This window comes from Xyrauchen texanus, chromosome 44 (assembly GCF_025860055.1).
Source record: "Xyrauchen texanus isolate HMW12.3.18 chromosome 44, RBS_HiC_50CHRs, whole genome shotgun sequence".
NCBI lineage: Eukaryota > Metazoa > Chordata > Actinopteri > Cypriniformes > Catostomidae > Xyrauchen > Xyrauchen texanus.
Window position 1 is genome coordinate 23194127 of NC_068319.1, and position 23263 is coordinate 23217389.

The 23263-nt window shown below is 42.9% G+C and overlaps 1 pseudogene; it reads right to left on the reverse strand.

The window, feature by feature from the left end:
• LOC127636642 (myeloperoxidase-like) overlaps nucleotides 1-23263 on the reverse strand; it is a 37007-nt pseudogene that overhangs the window by 7717 nt on the left and 6027 nt on the right.

The window sequence follows — 23263 nt, forward strand, 5'->3', positions numbered from 1 at the left end:
ATAGGACCCTTCTCCAGATGTTGGGTATGCTAGACAGCAAAGGAAAAGCCTGCTGGAAAGATTTTGTCAAACCGCTGGTGCACGCATACAATTGTACACGGAATGATGACTGGATTTACACCATACCCACTGGTGTTTGAAAGATAGCCTCAGCTACTAGTTGCCCTAGCTTTTGTCTACCTATCAGTAGCACATCCAAGTCTCATTCTCAGTATGTAAATGATCTAAAGAGTCAACTGGAGATAAGCTACAGAGTCACCACTGGGAATTATTTGAAGGTCGCTGAATGAAACAAGAGAAGATTTCACAAAAGTGTTGTTGACTCCACCCTCAAAATAGGTGATCGTGTTCTGGAGAGGAATGTCCAAATAAGGGGAAACACAAGCTTGCTGACAAGTGGGAGTGTGATGTCCATGTGATAGCTTGAAAGGCCAAGGATCTACCAGTGTACACCAAACCAAAGGAAAGGACGGTCCTCTTCGTACCTTGCAGCATAATTTGTTGTTGCCTTGTGGATTTCTACCTTTAGATGAACCTGAGGAACCAAAAAGGGAAAAAAATGCCTCTTAGACCTAGAACTCAAGCTCACCCCCATGTTAAAATGCTGAAGGATCAGAAACAATAACTGAACATTCTAACTCAGAAGATGACCCAGATGATTATTATGGACCTTCCCAATCCTGTAAAATTAGCCTAAAACGCCTAATCAAGGCATACCCAGAGTAAATTTAAAGCTGTTCTTGAACCGTTTGGAGTACATGCATGGTTTTGGTCACATTTGAAAGGGGACACTCTGAAGTTTTTTCCTCAGCAGTCAGAATTACTGTAAGTGCTACTGATTTTGAGTAACAGAAGTTTGAACACAATGAAATAGAAGTTTGTTTTTCCGCCTAAAATTTTTTTTTGCATACAGATGCCTGCAGATGACTATAACTTGTAGCTATTAGCTTGAGAACACAATGGGATCACAGCATGAAGCCTTACCTAGTCCAAGTTCAAATGTTATAACAATACCATAAAAAATGAATATTTTACATATGTTTTTCTAAGGGTACACCCAGGCGTTTTACAAAAGTGCCTTTTGGATACTCCAAAAGGACCCTTTGGTAACCTAGGACAAAAAGGCTACTACTTTTGAACGCTTCAACGTAGAGTCATAATTTTGGGCTCTAATGAAAGATGACACTTAGAGCTATCATATTCCATATTCAGATCCACTATTAGTTTTGCTGACACAGAGTAACTGATGCATAAACACATTAGAGTGCCTTTTCCTTCTTGAAACTAAATGTTGTGCATATAAAAGAGTCAAAACTAGTGCTATGGTGGACAATTTGTTTATATAAAAAATACACAAACTATTTACATGAATTTTTACACAAAGTATTTACAAACCATTATAAAATTGTACATGTTTCTAGCAACATGCCAGTCATTGTAGCAGTCACATTTGGGTACAAAGCACAAAGGCACATCACAGGAAGAGTACTTCACTGGAGTCTTTGCATGACACTGCCTGCACTTCAGACGACCAGCGGTGCAAGATTTGGTGATGTGCAACGGCCTGTGATGTGCTCTTCGTGGAGCAGGAGATACGGGTCTGGCTGTGGAGTGAGACCCCAACTCTGCCACCTCCTCTCTTGATGAGGTGCTGTCCTGCTGCTCCACTTTATGTGGCCCGCATCCGGCTCCCAATCGCTATCTGATTCAGTGAGAATAAATAAATGTAATTTACAAAGCTAGACACAACTTTTCCATCTTTTCTGTATTCTATATATATATATAGTTTTTCTTTTCGACTGTGTAAATATGTATTATTGTATGTATATTTACTGTAAATACTGTATACTTTGCCAATGTACTATGGAACAAATAGATGGGCCTACACCTCCCCCCATGAATTCAGCATTGTAACAAATATATGGGCCTACCCCTCCCCCACCTCCCCGCATTGTAACAAATAGACTCTCAAACACAACATATATTCTTATTTTCAACTTATATTTATTGATTTATTTATATATATATTTCGCGTCCATTTATATATATATATATATATATAAATACATATTTACAGTAAATATACAAAACATCTATATAGCATGTCAGTAGATCTGAAACAATGAACTAAAACCTCACACACGCACAAACAAATACAAAAAACACGCACAAACGGTTCAAACACTCACTGAGGAAACACACGACAAAGGGTAATTACAAAATGTGTATTCATTATTCAAACTAAAGCTTATTTATGCGGAATATACAGTATATATGTTATAAAACACAAGAAAACACTTACTTGTCCAGAGCAATGTCTCATCTCTCCATAAACATTTCCTCTGCCTCCGAATTATCCGTATTGTTTTCAGAAATTTCATCTCCAAACTCATCATTTCCACAGTAAATACCTTCTTATATCACATCCTGGGGTGAAAATCCTGTTTTTCGCATCCGTTTCACCATATTTAAATCGCCAAATGTGTAAACAGTTCCAAAACAGCTCTCCAATATTTTTACGCACAGACGCACGACACACTCGGTAATGGCAAGGCAATTTTGCGCACACACATTACAGAACCATGCTCTAATCTTCCCACTAAAGCTGCATATCACTGTTTTCAGAATTTCATTGGCTATACGATGCGTCAGTCACTTCCACTCTTCGATGTAATTGGTTTGATCAGTAAACAAAGGAAAGTGGGTATGCCCTTACATTCGACACAGACTGTGGTTGGGTATTGAAGGCTTTGGACAGGACATGGAAGCTCCTATTGGGTCAAATGAGGTGTCAATCGAAAGGTCAGAGTGCGTGCTTCCATTTTGATACCGGATATAGGAAATGTTTACATCTGAACTGAAGTTATTACCGATAATATGTGAAAGTTTAGGTACAGCTGCCAGGTGCTTTGAAATGATGCAACAAGAGTCTGTGGATATTTATTGATGTAATAATGTGATTTGGACTAAACATTTTACTTGATTTGATCATTTGGACATTTGATAATGAAACAACACCGTTTTTGTCGGAAAGTTATGGATCAGTGGAATACTATGATGCTTCATAGGTGAGTTGCCTAAATTTTGTTATTGGTTGTTTATATGTTGGTGGTCTGACAAAGATATAGATTGTACCTGCTGTTGTGATTGTATCTTAAAATGGTTTATATCAATAGAAAATCAAGAAATTTAGCTTTCCAAAGATATGTGGCATGTGTACCAATGTAACACACAGCAGTTTTGTTTATCGCATACTTCTATTTTGTACATTTAAGGGCCCGTCCGCGGGCTGTGAATTCTATCATGTTAAAGATTACAAAAAGTTGAGACCAGAATTCTCTCCCAATGCAGAATCACTGAATTACTTGAGTCAACTGACAACAGATACAGATCCCATGTAACTTTCATGGGAAGGAACTTGTAACTGTTATGGAAGATCTGCAGCCTGTTCTAGTGGGACCTGTGAGAGATAACACCTGACTTACCTGAATTTTAAAATGGACATGAAAATCTACTGGATAAGACTGTTAATTTAAAATGTTATGGATCCTACAGAAACAAATGTGCCTGATGATGATTTGGAAAGAGATGAGTTAGAGTCAGCAGCACAAATGCAAGAAACAAATGAGCTTAATGAACAATCACCTATTACTTCCAATCAAGCAGAAGGAAGGAATGATAACCTGCCACAAAGTGAAACTACCCCTTTGAGAGTGTCACGAATGAAGCTAGGAAGCAAGTTGCAAGTGACAATAAGTTTATTGACAGTCAAAATGTGAAGATTGGGGAAAAGTCCAGGGTGAAGGTTTAGTAACGCAGGGGCTCCAATGGTAGATGAATGGGGTGAGAAGAGTGATAAGGAGTGCTGAACAAACACGACAAATCCGGGTAACAGCCAACAGAACACGAAACAGGGACAACTGGACTGGAACTCAGAGGGATCAACACAACCGGACATCACAAACAAACGATCTGACAAAGAGATGAGAAAGTGGTGAGTATTTAAAGGGAATTGAAATGAGTAACAGCTGGTGAAGAGGAGTGATTGCGGCTGAGCGCTGATCACGGTAACGAGTCGTCACGCCCACACATCCACGCACACACACACAAGTAATAAAGCACGAGACAAGGAAGAGACATATGATTTAAAAACCGTGACAGAGAGACCCTATGAATTATCAGATGGTGGTAACTTAGCATCATAATGGAGAAAGTGTTCTCAGAGACAACACAAACCACCAAAAAGATTTCAGTACCCTCATTTAGGTAATCCCCTTACCTCGGTTATACAGTCATTGTTGCACAGACTCAGTTCAGCATTCACTACATCCTTAGAAGAGTCAGATTTCCATTAAAATTCCTCCTTGGAAATGCCACATGTGTTTCCCTTATTAGTAGTTTCCCTTATTATAAGTAATTACTCAACTCAGAAGATACAACTGGACATACATATCTTCAGGAGGGGAGAGCGTAACCCAGGTTACTAGGGAGTAAACTAAATTAATAAACTGAAATAAAAAATGAATGAAAACACTAGAATTATATTCATGAAAATGTATATATTATTCAATTTCCATTATCAAAACTGATTTTGAGAAACATTGACTTTTGAAATGAATGTCAGAGTGTAGATGAAATTAGATTAAGCTCCAACATCATACCATGTTCTTAAATCGCACTTCTTTTTCGCCACTGGACACAGAGGAAAGCAGTCATTAAGACTTGCTTGAGAATTCACTTCCCGCTTTAGAGGCTGTGAATAAGCACCTGATCACATATAGAGTGAAGGATTGATCTGGAGAAACCGAGTTCCCTTATGACTCAGCACACTTGACACTGGTCCTTCTATGCGACCTAGTTGAAACTTTTCTACAATAACGGCAATTCTAAAATTGGCTATGGTGTTTAAAAGCCCCCCTTTTAGGTGCAAAACTGTCTGGGATAAAAGCGGATGCGCAAACACCATTCCTCAGGATTTTCTTCCTTCAAGACAGCAATTCATCTCTCATATAGAAACCTTCTACTTCGCTGTCGACATACATGAGTCAGCAGGCTGGATCTTCCCAGCAATGAGAAGACTAATGTGATATTGTGTGTGTGTATATACATATATATATATATATATATACATAGAGTATACACACATACTAGACTAATAGACTAAATGCACAGAGATTTACCTGGCACCCTGGTGGATGTGCTGGAACTGCATAGAGATAAGACAAGCAAAAAGTGGACCAACACGACCACCAGGTACAAAAGGCTCAGTGATGCCTCCTAACCAAACGTCAATGTTCGCAGGGGTTCTGTAAAGCTCAATCAGCTTGCGAGCTAATTCAGTGTTGTTCATCACCACAGCCAATTCTTGCTCATTCCGAGGGGTGGACAGTCCACAGAACTGCTGCCATGCATTATAGCCTTATGAGGAATAAAGGGTAGGTATTGGGTAAGTTTTCTCTCAAAAACACATGGATCACTAAATTAAGTTATAATGCAGCATAAAGTTTGGCTTCATGTGGTTATTTTTTTAAAGGGTCAAGACTTTTTAAGAGACTGGAATGTTGTCTGGTATACCGTGGTCACAACGTCTTTGCATGTTGAGTGAAGCCAGGTCCATACCAATGTGTCTTGTAAAAGCAAACAGCTTCTCTCTAAGAGCATTCACCATCATGTGATCCTGTGTGTTCAGTTTTGCTGGCCGACCGATCAGTCCTCGGAAAACAGGATCCACACAACCTCATGAGAAGAAAAATTGAAAGGACAATTTTAGGGCTCAGTGAGTATACTACAACAAATCTTAACAACAGTGTCTATATCTTAGGGTTAGGGATGGGTGATATGGCTACAAAATTATATCTCAATATTTTTCAGCCTACTGAGGATATTCAATATACTGATGATTATGTATTTGCGCTGAAATGGCTCAAAAGTGATTGTTTTAATCAGAGGAACCATTATTTCATCCAAACATTTGTAGCCAAGTAGATTCAATATTTTAAAGGCATTGAATAAAAACATATTTAAAATAATAAAGGCATTTTTTCAGTTTACAATGTTGCGCATCTGTTAAAACGTTGACAACTCCTTTTCTGCAGTGGAAATGCACAGAACAGTTTGTGAATTCAAACTGGAGACTGGAGACACACTTTAAGTCTTTTATGCCATTTAGAAAGTAGTGCAAGTCTCAAACTTACCCTCAAAGATCAGTCTCCAAGGAGAAAAGAAGGCCTCAAAGAAGGACACGCTTGGAAATTGAGGATGGTTCTTGTAATTTTTGTCAAGACGAAATATGATGGGTTGGATGGCCAGATGGGCAAAATGGCAAGCTGCAGTGGCAAAGACATTAGCGATGCTAGGGGTCCACATTTTCATCATACCATGGATGGCCAAGGTGTTTATTGTAAGCATCAGGGCCAACAATGTGTGACAGGTTTTCCCTGATTACCAGTATCAAAAAGAGAACGATTTAGGGGTTCTTGACCAAGCATATCTGTTATATTAAATTACTGTCCTCTGACACATAAACTTGCCCAGCATCTAGAAAAGCTGTTAGAGCTTTGGGGACACCAACAAAGATAATGGCTGTGTTCCCGGAACCACAAACAGGTGTTGAACGGAAGAAGGGGAGACAGGTGTCAGGACTCAGAGTTCAGAAAATTAAAAAAAAGCATAAAAGACACAACAAAATAGGAATGGAAGTAAACAAGTGGACATGACATGAAAGGTACAAACATTGGGAATTGGGAAGCAAGGTTCGGAGCGCTCACAGCTCTCATCACAGTTGAGGCCATTGCTGAAAGACCTAATGCTCGGTGAGGTGGGCGTAAGAGTCCAAAGATGGTGAGAATGAAGGTGAAGTCAGTATCATTCTCTATGTCAGCATCTGCAGTGAATATGAATGGAAACCAGTCTGACCTGGAACGAAAATGACAGAATTTAGAATCTGTGAACTGATTTGTGACCTACTTGATTGTCAAGGGCATATTAGTAAGCTTATTATAAGTATCTCCATCATACCAGGGGCAGTAATGCACCATTGTGCAATGTGTTTGGATCCCACCCTTTTGGCTGTGAGATTCTATCCTCATATGTTGCAGGCCACAGCACTGATTTCATGTTCAGTCCACAGCACTGATTCTCATGTTTTGCAATAACTGTATAAATACAGTTGTTAGTAATATTGTGGGGTCTGGGAGTCCACAACTGAAAATGCTTCAATTTTCATTTTATCTTATACAATATTTTTTGTTTTTTGTTTTATAACATATATATTATGACCATAGCAAGTTGAGTGAAAAGTATAATTGAAATATTAACATGAATGTTTTAATATTTGGCATGTCCCCCATTTGCTTTAATGACAGCCTGTATGTTAGAAGTTTGTGCAAAACCTGATGATTCATGGTATATGAGCATGATTTGAGAATATTCCAAAGAGTATCTTGTGTGCTTCAATATAATCAAGTAAACCTGACTTTTTGTACAAAGGGGTTAACATGGTCAATGTCACAAATTTGACAATAGGTGAAAATAGTGACCTAGAAATAGTGCACTGTAGTATTACAGTGTAGTAGCAAGTACAATTGCAATGACCATGTGTAGTTTGTTTTAGTGATTCATTTGAGCACTTTTTTATACTTCATTACTGACACCAGTGTTTCATAACCCTGTCCCTGGTGCCCCACATCACTACACATTTTGAAAGTCTCTGTATTTGACAATGACACACCCAGTTCCCAGACCCTGGGTCAGCTTTAGCTCAATTGCCGAGACGGCCACCAACAGAGCCATCGACCCGGACATCAGGGCCGCCCTATTCAACAGCACCGTCCTGCCGGCCATGCTCTACGGGGCCGAGACCTGGGCAACGACGGCGGCCGACCGACAAAAGCTGGCCGTGACTGAACGCGCAATCGAGCGCCGCATGGTCGGGGTTAAAAGGATCGACCACGTCCGCAATGAGCAGCTGCGGGCCATGACCAGGGTGGCCGACGCGGTGGACCTGGCCAACAAGGCCAAGAAGCGCTGGGCTGGACACCTGATGCGGCGGACAGACGAAAGATGGACACGCGAAGTCACCGTCTGGTTGCCGATCGACATCAAGCGGCCACGCGGGCGCCCTGCAACACGATGTCGTGACTCGCTACGACGAGATCTGGGACACAATTGGATGGGACTCGCCCAGGACCGACAGACCTGGGCAGATCGTTGTGGTCTGCGCTGACCACCTTTGGCCGGCGAAGACAGACCGATTCTGGATTCTGGACACCCAGTTCAGGTCACAGAGTCTCTACTGGCAACTGGGTCAGGTGCGTTGTGTGTAGTGTTGTTGGAACTCCTGGACCAGGTTTGGGAAAAACATTACATTCATTTGAGAAAATAGATAAAGATTTTTGGGACAGACATTGTTAAAAGTGGTAACAAGCAATTGTTAAAAGAATCTGTTTCCACTTGGTAACCTTATGTAGGAAGGTTGATTTAATATGACCAAGGTGAAACCAGGCCATTTAGTTGTTCTTAAATGAAGCACACTTTTAGGTTATTTGACAAAACATTTTTTACAATGTGCAACACAGAACAAGCAACATTTCTGACACAAAATATGTAATAATATTCTAGTACTGAAAACATATTGTGGAAATGATGATACACTATGTGACAAACAGTATGACATGTGTATTATTATATTACATAAATTATAAATCACAAAATAATTATAAAAAATTAATACAATATGAAGTTTGACAGTTAGCGATTTAGAGAGGGTAAAAGAGGGTATAAATATATTTCAGACCATAAGATGCACCACCTAGGAATAAAACATTTTCTGAATCTGGAAGTGATTTAATGTAAATTATTTCACTAACTTAATGTCTTCCTGTTATTTATTCTGTAACACTTTACAATGAGGTTCAATTTGTTAACATTAGTAAATGCATTAGGGATCATGAGCAAGCAATGAACAATGTACAGTTTTTTTTTACAGCATTTATTTATATTTGTTAATTTTAGTTAAGAAAATACAATTGTTCATTGTTAGTTTACGTTAGTTCATAGTGCATTAACTAATGTTAACAAATACAATAATTTAAAAATGTATTAGTATATGATGAAAATAACATTAATTAAGATTAATAAATGTTCTAAATATATTGTTCATTGTTAGTTCTTGTTAAATAATGTTAACAAATGGAACCTTTTTGTAAAGTGTCACAATTTTTTGTTTCTTTAAAAAATATTATAAATATCTTCTGTGAAACTGACGAACAATATTTAGGTCAAAATAGTTTTAACAATCTCGTGACTTTATCTCTGACAGTAAATGGACTTGCTAGGAACTAGAATTTCCTTCTCTAACTATTTATCAGCAAAGAGACTGTGAGTCAACGTAAATGAGTTTATGACTTTGAACAAAGCACATGTTGTGACTGAGCTGAGCCCATAGCCTGATTAGAAAGTGTTTTGGCCTGACTAGAATGAGATTGACTTAAATGAAAAAACAAAATAAAAATAAAATATAAGCCAAAAAACACGTAATTTATTGTCTCATAATTATCAACGATCTTATCAGGTTTATGTTTTGTCGGACGCTCTGCTTTCTATTGTTGGGCATTCAGTATATTGGGTCTCTCATGTATAGTACAATATGTTTTTCATGAATTTGTCTACAGAAGTCAATTCCAAATCTTACAGCCAACTTCTGCAACAATGATTAGTGGTGCCATGCAAGTAATGCCCTGTCACAATAATTATATTCATTACTTTTGTAATACTAAATGTAAATGAGTCTACAGATGTTTATGTTTGCTTACATGTATAAACACATCTGTGTTGAAACAATGTAGAGGATGTTACTTCATTTTGTTGGCTAACTGAAGTAAAGGCAAAACCTCAAGACAAAATTTGTGTTTCAAAAGAGATGTTGCTATTAAATAAGCAACATATGTCATGTAATGGCGATAATCAAGTGTTAAGCATGTTCACTTTTCGAATTACTATATTTCTTTTTCTCCAAATTATCTATCCGTCACTTTGTACTGTTGTGAATTGAAATTCCTTCCTTCCCTTTTTCAAGTTGTTCACATACTAAAGTATTTACACTGTACTTTACTTCTAGCTATGAATTCTATTTTAAGATTTAACATTGTACAGGGTTTAAAGGGAAAGGAGGAGGCGAGAACCGGCTTGACGATATAAATTATATTTTAATATAGGAACTTAAACAAAAAGACAAACACACATAGGTGTCGGACAGCTGTCCATAAATCTCTCTCTCTCTCTGTCGCACTGCAGTCTCCAGTCAGCCTTTATCCCTCTCTGAGACTTTGATTTGCCTGATTATTGCTATGCAATACTGAAATTGTTCTTCAGGAGTTTTGACCCATAAAGATATCTTTCACACTTGAGTCATAAAAATGCAGGTATCTCCTTACGTCCTCACCAGTGTTGGGGGTAATGTGATAAACGTAACGTGCATTACGTAATCAGATTACTTTTTTGAGTAACGAGTAAATTAAGGCAATTTTTTTTATTTAAGACCATAGTATCAGAGTTACGTTTTAAATAAAGTAACTCCTAGATTTTGTACACCTCTACAGTCCCTGTATTGTGAGAAATCATGAGTAAAAGTGTGCAGACTTCAGGGAGGAGACATAGTGCATGATGGGCATTGTATTTGTTTAGAGTGTGAGGCCAGAGACTATTTAGCAGAAGAAACAAGTCACTTCTATTTAAATGAATGGGACAAATTGGAATGTCCAACCAAGCACCCAATAGTGAATGGATATAGAAAAGAAGTCCTGCATTGCAGGTAAAAGAGCATATCACCTTCATCTCGCTAATGTGCATGCGCATTTCGTGTTTTTAGCGTAATACGAGTTCAACAACATTCGGTTGAGTGGATCACGGTTGATTCGTGTGTTAATACACAATGCATTAAAAAAATCAGTAAACACATTTAGGCAGAGGGATTATAAGACTAGTCCTCCACTGGCCATGACTCGCTCAATTCATGGACTTAAGCAGCCGAACTGCTCTGTGTTAGAGCTCCCTGTAACCAGGAGAATGGAATGAAAAAAGCTGACTCTGGATCAGTGGCTCAGAACAACGTTCTACATGTTTGTGTACGCAGAGATAATGTCTTAGTTTCTAAAAATATTCTACATTTTTGTTTTATAATTAACAAGTAGTTTGATTCATGAAACAAACCATTTTTATGACATTTTGGTAGCATTAAAACAATTTCATTCAAGTTGTATCAACAAGCGCCTTTGAAGTTGTGGCGTCAGTACGCACCATGGATCAACTCAAAATAAGCATGCACTGAGATGATCAAGTGAATAATATTAATTTATTCCTTGAACATGTTAGGCTGGCATTCCCCACTGAATTTTATCCTGACTTTTGAAAAACTTCTTAAGTTGACTCTGACAGTGTCGATGGGCACAGCACATGATGATATATATGATGCAGGTTCAAGTGTTGGACTTTGCTGCTTTATGTAAGACAGTGGTTATTCTTCATTATTCATATTGGCTGCCATGTTGATGAAAAAACAAATCATGCATATTCATGTTATTGATTCTTTATTATAAATATGACGTTAATATCTACTTTCTAAATATCTGTTTGTTTACTATGTTGTTTTGACATGAGTGTTGTACAGTAGCTAGCATGACCTGTAATGTCTCTTGTATGCAGTGCATGGATTATTTGTATGGAATGCATAACATAGCAGAAGAGAAAGTGGCTGTGAGAAAAAGTAACACAAAAGTATTGTGGCTCTTTACTTTCTATATAAAATAAAAAATTGTAATTAATTCAATTACCTTTTTAAGGAGTAATGTAATATTCTAACAAGTTACTTTTAAAAGTAACGTTAACCACACTGGTCCTCACACACGTGCTCTTGACTTGCACATTGACTGTTTTTGTTTCAACCTTCGTCTCCTTTTGTTCACCAGCGTTTGTGTTGTCTTTGAGCACTACCTCATGAAAGAAATGGCCCATATGTGAGTGTTTCTACCTTGTGGACCCACTAGATTGAGCAAAATATTCCACATTTATGGGGAGAGGATACAGTTAGGAAAACTGGGTACAGTTTTGTACTCTGCTGAGGACCAAATTTACACTGCAAAGTATACTTTGGGGTTTATCCAATATACGGCAATGTTGTGCTCATGCCTTTTCGTGTTTTGTCATCAAAAGCTGAGAATAAACTGATGATATCAAATCTCATGTAAATGTGGGTTTCTTGTGTTAATTGTCTGATTATTTTTTGCATAAGCTGAGTTTTGGTTGTTGTCAGCATATTGGTGTGCATGTAAACATGCTCAATCGCTGGCACACAAGGCAAATGCAAAACAGTGAAGATATAAGCCCACCTACCATTCACTTACACAAACCTGCTAGCATGTTGTCTTTGTCACGGTATTTAATCCTATGTCTCTTCCTTGTCTCGTGCCTTGTTCTTAGTGTGTGTTGTGTGGGTGCGTGAATGTGTGGGCGTGTTGTTTGTACCATGATTAGCGCTCTGCCGCAATCACTCCTCTCACCAGCTGTTACTCATTCCCATTCCCTTTAAATTCTCACCACTCTCTCATCTCCTTGTCAGATCGTTGTTTGTGATGTCCGGTGTTGTTCAGCTCTTCAGAGTTCCAGTCCAGTTCTCTCGTTGTCCCTGTTTCAGTGTCCTGTTTGCTGTTACCGGATTCGCGTGTCTGCTCAACACTTCTCTTCACTCTTCTCACCACGATCATCTGACCATTGGAGACTCTGCGCCACTAGACCATCACCCGGACTTTTCCCTATCTTCTCAATTTGACTGTCAATAAACTAATTGTCAACTTGCAACTTGCTTCCTAGCTTCATTACGTCACAGAACGATCTGACCACAAGATGGAAGCAGCGAGTAACAATTCAGACAGCCTAGAAGAATTCGTGATGAACAGCAGACTTCAGTATGGAGAACCAGGAGAAGAATCTCAATGACACGGCTCAGCTGTCCAGGCTCTAGTGGCGCAGGTGTCCGGACTCACCCAGCAAATTCAACTTCTGCGAGCTCCCACTGCGCCACCCGCGACCGCTGATTCCTCAACCACCACCAGCCCCCTCCCAGTCGGAGCCCGCCTACCGGTTCCAGAGCTATATTCAGGTGAACCCAATTTTTGCCGAGCTTTTCTAACACGATGCTCAATGCATTTTTCTTTACAACCCAGAACATTCTGTGATGAAAGAACCAAGGTCAGCTTTTGTCCTGACGCTTACTTTCTGGGAGAGCGGCCCTTTGGGGAACGGCGGTGTGGGAGAATCAAGATGAATGCTGCACCTCTTTTCAAGCACTCTCCGCGGAGATGAAGCGAGTTTCGACCGTGCTGTCTCCGGTAGAGAGGCAGCCAGAGTGCTGGCCGACTTGCGTCAGGGGAGAGATCTGTATCAGACTTTTCTATCGAAGTTCGGACGCTAGCGGCGGAGAGCCAATGGAACGAGGAGGCGCAGTGGGACATGTTCCTGCATGGGCTGGCTGATCGCGTCCAAAAGGAGATATACGCCATGGATCTCCCCACCAAGCTAAACGATTTGATCGCCTTGGCGCTTAGAGTGGACGCTAAGGTTATCCAGAATGGAACAGCGAGTACAAACCAACCGCCCCTTGAGAGGATTAGGCGGTCAATGTTCTGGAGGCGGGACGCGTTCAGCCCCATCTGTGATCCCGAGCCCATGCAGGTGGGTCGAGCCCGGCTTTCCGGGAGGAGAAGGAAAGGCGGAGATCCCAGGGACTGTGTTTGTACTGTGGTGGTGCTGGACATTTTGCCTACAACTGTCCTTTAAAAGGATCCGCCCGATAGCAAGTATGAGGCTACTATCGGGTGGGATCTCCACGAGAAGACCTCATCCACATCTACCCTCCTTCCGGTAAGTCTTCAATGGTCTAATCACCGTCCACGACTGTCGAGCACTTCTGGATTCTGGGGCCGAAGGAAATTTCATGGACTACACTTTTGCACTCAACCACCAAGTCCCCTCAAGTCTCTCACTCACCGGATCGCTGTTCACGCCCTCAATGGCCAGAAACTTCCCACCATTTCCTAGCCACTGAAGACATCACTCTCGTCACGTCAGGCAATCACACCGAGACCATCTCCTTCTACATACTGGACACTCCTCTTGCCCCCATCGTCCTTGGTCATCCCTGGCTCACCCATCACAACCCTAAAGTGGACTGGCAGTCTAAGTCTGTGTCAGCGTGGAGCACTCAATGTCATAAGTCTTGTCTTGTTTCTGCCTGTTCGTCTGTTTTTGTCCCTGTTTTTCAGGAAGAGGCGGTGGATTTATCTAACGTGCCCGCGGAGTACCTGGACCTGAAGGAGGTGTTCAGTAAGTCTCGGGCGGCTTCTCTCCCTCCACATCGTCCCTATGACTGTGCCATAGAGTTATTGCCAGGTACATCTCCGCCTAAGGGCAAGCTATATTCACTCTCGATTCCAGAGAGGGAGGCTATGGAGAAATATATTTCTGATTCTCTAGCTAATGGATTCATCCGCCCTTCCTCTTCTCCAGCGGGGCGGATTCTTTTTGTGGGGAAGAAGGATGGATCTCTGCGACCTTGCATTGATTACGGGGCTGAACAACATCACGGTAAAGAATACTTATCCTCTACCGTTGATGTCTTCAGCTTTTGAGAGGTTGCAGGGAGCATCTATCTTCACGAAATTGGATTTACGTAATGCTTATCATTTGGTCCGCATCAGGGAGGGGATGAATGGAAAACCGCTTTTAACACCCCCAGGGGTCACTTTGAATACTTGGTCATGCCGTTCGACTTGTCCAACTCCCCAGCGGTCTTCCAGGCACTCGTCAATGACGTGCTGCGAGACATGGTTGATCAGTTCATATATGTTTACCTGGATGACATATTGATTTTTCTTCTTCTCTCCAGGAACATGTGCAGCACGTCCGGCTAGTGCTTCAGAGATTGCTAGAGAATGGGCTTTTTGTCAAGGCGGAGAAATGCGCTTTTCATGCACAGTCTGTTCCTTTCTTAGGGTACATCGTGTCGGTTGAGGGAATGCGATGGATCCTGAGAAGATCAAGGCTGTGGTAGATTGGCCAAGTCCAGAGTCTCGTAAGGCCCTACTGAGATTCCTGGGGTTCGCCAATTTCTACCGGCGTTTCATTCGCAATTTCAGTCAACTAGCCACACCTCTGACCGCCCTGACCTCCCCAGAACAACGTTCAGGTGGTCAGACGCAGCTGAGGCTGCGTTTGCCAAACTGAAAGGTTGCTTTGTTTCAGCCCCCATCCTGATAACCCCTGATCCATCACGTCAGTTACGTGGTGGAGGTCGATGCTTCAGAGGTGGGGGTAGGCGCAGTGCTATCCCAGCGTTCTCCTTCAGGCGACAAGATACACCCTTGCGCGTTTTTTCTCATCGCTTGTCCTCGGCCGAACGTAATTATGACATTGGTAACAGAGAGTTGTTGGCAGTCAAGTTAGCTTTGGAGGAATGGGCCACTGGTTGGAGGGTTCGGGGTACCTTTTATCGTCTGGACCGATCACAAGAATTTGGAATATATTCAGCACAGCTAAAAGATTAAACTCCAGGCAGGCTCGGTGGGCTCTTTTTTTCGGTCGCTTTGATTTTACTCTCGTACGCCCGGGTTCCAAGAACATCAAACCCGATTCTTTATCACGTATTTTTGATCACTCCGAACGCCCGTCTACTCCCGAGTGCATTTTACCAGAGACTCTATTCATCTCTACACTCACATGGGAGATCGAATCGAAGGTCAAGACGGCCTTAGAAGGGTAACGCCCGGCTCGGTGCCCACCGAACCGCTTGTTTGTGCCGGAGGGGTTACGGTCCAGCGTTATTCAGTGGGGACATTGTTCTAATGTGGCTTGTCATCCAGGAGTTAATCGAACTAAGTTTTTAGTCAAGCAACGATTCTGGTGGCCTTTGATGGTTCGTGGACGCTCACAGTTTTGTTTTGGCTTGCTCAGTCTGCGCCACTGGTAAGAGTTCCAATCGACCCCCAGACGGGTTACTTCAACCGCTGCCGGTGCCATCGAGACCCTGGTCCCATATCGCTCTAGATTTTATCACCGCCTCCCACCCTCACAGGGACACACGGTAGTTTTAACCGTGGTGGACCGGTTCTCGGCGGCCCACTTCATTCCCTTGCCCAAATTACCCTCTGCCAAGGAGACAGCGGTGATTGTCATTGACCACGTCTTTCGCTACATGGCCTCCCGACAGATGTGGTCTCTGACAGAGGACCCCAATTTGTGTCCAAATTTTGGCGAGAATTTTGTAAATTACTGGGAGCGACTGTTAGTCTGTCCTCAGGGTTTCATCCCCAGAGCAATGGTCAATCTGAGCGAGCCAACCAGGATCTGGAGAGAACGTTACGATGTTTGGTATCCAAGAATCCTTCCTCATGGAGTCAGCAACTGTCTTTTGTTGAGTACGCCCACAACACGCTACCAGTATCATCCACGGGCCTATCTCCGCTTGAGTGTAGTGTAGGTTACCAGCCACCTATTTTTCCTAGTCTGGAATCCGAAGTCGCGGTCCCTCCGCCACGCCTTCGGTCCAGAGGTGTCACCGCACTTGGACTAGGGCCCGGAGACTCTACTCCAAGTGGGGTCACGCACCAAGGCCAAAGCTGATCGCCACCGGTCTAGGCCTCCCATGATACGCCGTTGGTCAAAAAGTGTGGCCTTCTACTAAGAACATTCCTCTACGCTCCGTATCTAATAAACTTGCACCTAAATTTATTGGCCCGCTCGCTGTCACCAAGATCGTTAGTCCGGTGGCAGTCCGCCTCAACCTTCCTCCAGCGCACAGGAGAATTCACCCCGTATTTCATGTATCCAAAATAAAACCCGTCTTTTATTCCCGCGATTAACCCGGCCGGTTCCGTTCCCCCGCCGACTCGTAGACGGGAACCTACTTATTCGGTCAACCGTATTCTGGACTCAAGACGGAGGGGACGCGGATTTCAGTACCTGGTGGACTGGGAAGGTTACGGTCCGGAGGAGAGAGGTTGGGTACCGCCAGAGACATTCTGGATCACTCCCTTATCGATGACTACAATCGGCAGGTAGGGAGCCTGGGAACGCCAGGAGGCGTTCCTAGGGGAGGGGTACTGTCACGGTATTTAATCCTATGTCTCTTCCTTGTCTCGTGCCTTGTTCTTAGTGTGTGTTGTGTGGGTGCGTGAATGTGTGGGCGTGTTGTTTGTACCATGATTAGCGTCTGCCGCAATCACTCCTCTCACCAGCTGTTACTCATTCCCATTCCCTTTAAATTCTCACCACTCTCTCATCTCCTTGTCAGATCGTTGTTTGTGATGTCCGGTGTTGTTCGCTCTTCAGAGTTCCAGTCCAGTTCTCTCGTTGTCCCTGTTTCGTGTCCTGTTTGCTGTTACCCGGATTCGCCGTGTCTGCTCAACACTTCTCTTCACTCTTCTCACCACGATCATCTGACCATTGGAGACTCTGCGCCACTAGACCATCACCCCGGACTTTTCCCCTATCTTCTCAATTTGACTGTCAATAAACTAATTGTCAACTTGCAACTTGCTTCCTAGCTTCATTACGTCACAGTCTTAGCTTGCTGATAGAAGATAATGCACATACGCAGTTGTATGACACATTTGATAACTTGTTGCACTCTTTCAGCTCTTTAGTTTAGCAACAGCATAGTTTGACATCATCCTGGGGTGGTCACTTATTTAGCCTTTATAATAGCTGAAATTGTTTTTAGATTTAGAAAATAATTAAATATATATCCTATCTGAATATTCATTAAATAACTACTTCAACCTCAATGTATAAATGTTAGTTTAAACTCTTACAAATTTGACTTCTGTGGAAAATCTCCAAAACCATTTACAACAGAGCTTTCTTTATATTCAGTGCCTCATATTTTATATTAGTGTGGTTCTCAAACTATAAAACACAAGATTGGTGTGAAAGCAGTTGTTGAGAAACACACTGCAATGGCAAAAAAAGTGGTCAGTGGTGGTTAGAGATGGTGACATTCAGGACTTGCGACAGTTCTAGTGAAGACATTTCTGTCATTCCTGTACGCAGACACATCACAGTTGTAGATTAGCATTAATAATTGTGTCATAGGCAAACATAATTAGGCCTATTTTATATTATTTCCTATTTGTTTATGCTTTCACACTCTGAAACCTCAACGTTTAGAAAGTAGAAAATGACTGCTAATCAAGTTTTTAAATTTTTTATTTCGCTTTGTTAAAAGCATACACAAAATGTAGTTGTCACAGAATGGACTACAGATTTGTTGCAATATGACAACAAAACAACCATACAAAAAATAAAATGAGCTAGTGCATGTAAAGTTACAATAATGCTCTAAACAATGAATATACAGTAGTTGATATTCATATAGTATACAGTAATAGTGCTGAATATTCTGTAGTAATGTAGTACATTACAAATTAAACAATAAGTATCACTAAACCTAAACTGATTTTCAAATTATTACAGCGCATTACTTTGATAAAAACATAGTTAATATGTATGTTAACAATAAACTCAGTCCAGGGCAAATAAGCAATCACAATGTAAAATAAATTCAAAAATACAAAAGTGTTATATTACCCTCAATATGTTTCCACAGTTTGGTTTTGGGCAAAGGATTTTAATCTGGTTATTACATTTATTTTGTGGAAGGCACTTATTTCTTAGTATTCTAATAAACAAAAAGTCACAGTTGTAACATAAGTTGAAAAATGTAATTTGCTTGCACTTATTATAAATAAGAAGCAATATTATAAATGAAAACAATGTTTTTCATAATAGATTCTTTACTCAGCGAAGAGAATATGGCCAGAGAAGTAGCTGGAACTGGTTATTGTAACGAATGCAGGAAGCAGGAGAAGGCAGACAGGGGTTGCGGATCCAAAAGCAGGTTTTATTAACAAACTAGCAAAATAAACAATCACAAGAACAAAAGAACAGTCCACGATGGGAAAAACTTAACTAACACAAACGAACACACAGCTGGAAGAATGAACATGAAGGGCAGGAAACAAGGGCGAATGCACAACCAGAAACCAGACATGAACATTCAACAAATGACAAAGGAACGGGAAAACAAGCGGGTTTAAATAGACCGGACACGGTGATAACAAAATCACGAACAGGTGCGATAATTACGCCGTGACAGCGGTGATGAGGAGTGAGGACGAAGGGAAGTGTAGTTCTAACAGAGACAGTGAAACACATGCGGGCAACAAGGAAGACATGACAGGGAGCGTGTTTGGTGAAACGGAAAACACGGGACGGACAACAAAGAAGAGTGACATGGGACGCGACTGGCGAGAGTGAAACGGAAAACGTGGGGCGGACCATTTGTGACATAAACGTGACAGTGAAACAGAGAACACAGGGATCGTAACATAGCCCCCCCTCAAAAGGACCGGATTCCAGAGGGTCTAAACAAAAACAAAAAATGTTCCAGGCGAGGGGGGCTAGAAGAGGGGGAGGAAAGACAGACCAAAAGGGGCACAAGGGACACCGGGACAGATCAAGGAGGCACAAGGGACACAGAGACAGACTAAGGAAGCACAAGGGGCAAGTAGGCAGTCCACGGGGGAAAAAAGGGAATTGAGACAGTTCACGGGGGCAATTAGGCAGTCCATGGGGGTACAAGGGGCAGACAGGCAGACTCTGGGGGTGTGTGAAGGGAACCGGGTCAGGTGGCCTGGGGGGCGTCCACCGGGTAGGGACAGGTTGAGGAGGCCAGGGAGGTATTGACCGGGAAAGGACAGGTTTAGGTGGTCTGGGAGGCGGCCACGCTATGGGGACAGGTTTGGGTGGCCCGGGAGCTGGCCACAAGGCAAGGGACGGTTCTGGGGACCTGGGAAGTGGTCACAGGACAGGGACCGGTTCAGGGGGCCTGGGAGCTGGCCACAGGGCAAGGACAGGTTTGGGGGGCCTCGGAGGCAGTCGAGGGACAGGGGCCGGTCCTGGAGGCCTGGGAGGCAGCCTCAGGACAGGGACAGGTCCTGAGGCGGAGCGGAGAGGGGCTCTGGAGATGAAGCAGAGGGAGGCGGAACCATGGAAAGCTCTGGAGGCTCAGGAGGCGGAGCCGAGGGAGGCTCAGGAGGCAGACTCGAGGGAGGCTCAGGAGGCAGAGCCGAGGGAGGCTCAGGAGGCAGAGCCGAGGAAGGTTCGGGGGCCTCAGGAGGTGGAGCCGTGGGAGGCTCGGGAGGCAGAGCCGTGGAAGGCTCGGGAGGAGGAGCCCTGGGAGGCTCGAGAGGCGCTGACTCTTGGACGGACACGACCACTGGCGCTGGCTCTTGGACGTCATGGCTACTGGCACTGGGGCGGACAAGACCACAGGCGCTGGCTCAGGGACGGTCGAGGCTACAGGTGCTGGCTCACTGCTGTCGGAGGCTACAGGCACTGACTCACTGACATCGGAGGCTACAGGCTCTGGCTCACTGACATCGGAGGCTACAGGCGCTGGCTCACTGACATCGGAGGCTACATGCGCTGGCTCACTGACATCGGAGGCTACAGACGCTGGCTCACTGACATCGGAGGCTACAGGCGCTGGCTCGCTGACGGGGGCAGGCGTGTGCCGGAAGGCGGAAGCCAGTCTTCTCTCCCTCCTCCGGGCAGACGAAGTGGGCCGCACTGGCTCGTGGAAGGCGACTGGCGTGAGGGTCGGTTAGCTGAAAGGTGGAGCTGGTGTTACTGGGGGCGCCGGGGGTGGCTGAAGAGACTCCCCTGTGGATGGTGAGGTAGGGTCCTTCTCACACCAGCAGGGTCGCCACCAGGAAGTCTTTATCCACACACGGTCTCCTGTCTGAAGTGTCAGAACTACCTGCCCTTCAGCTAATGTTCGTACATTTAGATTGATTGTTTCAGCAGTCAGCTGTACAATTTGGTTTTTCTTTAAGGTCACAGTGCCCAACGTTCTAGTTCTTATGCATGAGAACTGAAATTCATATACACCAGGTATATTGCAGTAGAACAACCCTGTTGTCCGGGAGACCGGGAGGACTGAACTCTAGCTCTGCATCCCGGTGACAATTGGCTCTTAACACTGCAATATATTTCTTGTCCTGCCTGTGCACCACCTACACTTGAATATCACATTGCACCTCTCTGCTTTTTTTGCATTTCTGGTTGGATGCAAACTGCATTTCGTTGTCCTTGTCCTTGTACTCTGCACAATGACAATAAAGTTGAATCTAATCTAATCTTAAGCAAGTAAAATCAAGGAAGTTCAGGACTTAACAGTTGGTTAAGATCCTTGGTGATCTATAAATTACTGCTTAACAGTTAGTCTGAGTATCATACATGTCACTGCACTAAACCTGTGTAAAGCAATACATATTTGCAATTCAAATCTGCTCATGCTCATGCCAGTTGAAAGGATTTGCAGAGATGTTCACTTTCATTCAAGCTAAATAATAGTCAATACACAAAACACAGTTATTTGCTCCTTTTCTTGCATTCAGCAGAAAATAAAAACTTTGTAACATGGATGCCACTGTCACCTGGACGGTCAAACAAAGGTGAACCAAACGTCCTGGTTACTTCCATAACCTCCATTCCCTGATGGAGGGAACGAGACGTTGTGTCGATTAAGTGACACTAGGGGTCACTCTTGGGAGCCCGAGACACCTCTGATCTTTGATAAAAGGCCAATTGGAATTGACTAGTGATATTTGCATGCTACTCCTCTGAACATACGGGCATAAAGGAGCTGGCATGCGAACCGCTCATTCAGGTTTTGTGCTGAGGAGCCGAGAGAGAAGGTCCCGGCCATTTCAGCGGGTAGTCCAGCATTGTGGTAGGAGGGACACAACGTCTCATTTCCTCCATCAGGGAACAGAGGTTATGGAAGTAACCAGGACATTCCCTATTTGTCACTCACTCGATGTTGTGTCTATGAAGGGACACTAGGGGTCCCCTACAAAAACGTCACAACTAGCTGAACTGTGTTACGTGAACTGGCGGTGCGAGACAGGCAGACTACTGCGTGCCTCATAGCCAGCGCACCAGGTCGACACATAACCTCCCCCAATGCTGTTATGAGCATTGAACGGCCCTTCAGGGACATAGCCTATGCTACCATGAAATAAAGTACAGTACTTTACAAGCACATAGAAAGTTAGGTAGAAGCTTAGGCAGAAATTTGCAGTCAGGGGAAGACGATTTGTGCTATATATTACTACATACATATACTGTTTGCATTTAAGAGTTCTTCTGTTTGGTGTCTTACCAGTCTCAATCCAAGGGGTGAGGTCAAAGGCTGGGATATTGTCACAGCTAATAAAACTTGCAGAACTGCTGAAGTGGAAAGGATCATTGGGAACATTGCGGATTCCTGTGTTGTCACAGATGATGCAGGCCAGAGACACAAGGGCCAGTGAGGCTTTTTGTTTAGTTGTGAACACTCCTTTGTTCTCCCACCATAACCTGAACACAATCACACTTGGCATTAACACCAATCACACACATACTAGACTAATAGACTAAATGCACAGAGATTTACCTGTCACCTTGGCGAATGTGCTTGAACTGCATAGAGATAAGACTAGCAAAAAGTGGACCAACACGACCACCAGGTACGAAAGGCTCAGCGATGCCTCCTAACCAAACGTCAATGTTCGCAGGGGTTTTGTAAAGCTCAATAAGCCTGCAAGCTAATTCAGTGTTGTTCATCACCACAGCCACTTCTTGCTCATTTTGAGGTGTGGCCAGTCCACAGAACTGCCGCTATGCATTGTAGCCTTATGAGGAACAAAATGCATGTATACGGTAAGTTTCCTCTCAAAAACACATGGAACTAAATTAGGTTATAATGCAGCATGAAATTTGGCTGAATTAGCTTTAGGTGGTTTGTTTTCAAAGGGTCAAGACTTTGATAAGAGGCTGGAATATTTACTTGGTATACTGTGGTCACGACTTCTTTGCATGTTGAGGGCAGCCAGGTCCAAAGCAATGTGGCTAGTAAAAGCAAATAGCCTCTCTCTAAGAGCATTCACCAACGTGTGATCCTGTGTGTTCTGTTTTGCCGGCTGACCAATCAATCCTCGGAGCAGAGGATCCACGCCACCTAACAAAAAGAAACATTTTAGGGCTCAGTGGGTACACTGCAACAAATCTGTACTACATTATCTGTTACAGGTTGTGTTCATTTCAGAATATACCCTATTCCCCTCTAAGAGTTTACTCTCAACTGTGCGTGCTTGGAGAGCCAAAAGAT